The 590-nt window shown below is 38.0% G+C and overlaps 1 protein-coding gene across 1 annotated transcript in view; it reads left to right on the top strand.

Annotated features, from left to right (window-relative positions):
• LOC111672972 (perforin-1-like) overlaps positions 1-590 on the top strand; it is an 8,866-nt gene that overhangs the window by 3,069 nt on the left and 5,207 nt on the right. The window lies entirely within an intron of this gene.

The raw sequence follows: 590 nt of genomic DNA, 5'->3' as shown, positions 1-590 counted from the left end.
TTCATTTCAAGCCAAAATGTCTGTCCGGCGTTTGAGTCGTTAGAGTCCAACGTCTGATGTTACTCCTGGGAACGCACACCTTACTGGACACTTAATGTTATTTTTTTACCTGTTATGTGGTATTTGACATTATACATCCTCCATAAAGCTACAGCTTTAACACTAAACTATGTGTAAGTTATACTGCTGTCAATCTAAAATTAATTTGGTAAAACTCGTGATCCTGAGCACCTGAGCACCTGAGCTAAATCTTGTTCCATTTTCACCATTTATGCAGCAATGTGGTGGAAACCAAAAAAAAACAAATTTTCTAGAGGTTAATGTCAGTGTGAAACCCATCCTCACATTTCCCAGACAGTTCTAGCTAGCTTCACTATTGACCTCAGAATAACATACGTTTCTACATTACTTCACAGGTCAGTTATGTCAAAACTGTCAAATCCTTGTAGTATCTACTGTTAGCAACGTTTTTGTCATCCTTTCCCCAGTTCCCAAATTGAACTTCCATAAATACTGTTTGTTATGTTCCTGGTGCAATTTGCAGAGGGTCTATATATCCTTGCCTCTGCTGAATCAATGATTGTCCATAT

Source organism: Seriola lalandi, unplaced genomic scaffold, assembly GCF_002814215.2.
Source record: "Seriola lalandi dorsalis isolate HSWRI2012SDOR001 ecotype SW California unplaced genomic scaffold, Sedor1 jcf7180002054907, whole genome shotgun sequence".
Classification (NCBI taxonomy): domain Eukaryota; kingdom Metazoa; phylum Chordata; class Actinopteri; order Carangiformes; family Carangidae; genus Seriola; species Seriola lalandi.
The sequence above is the reverse complement of the archived record's forward strand: the minus strand, read 5'-3'. Positions and strand labels throughout refer to the sequence as shown.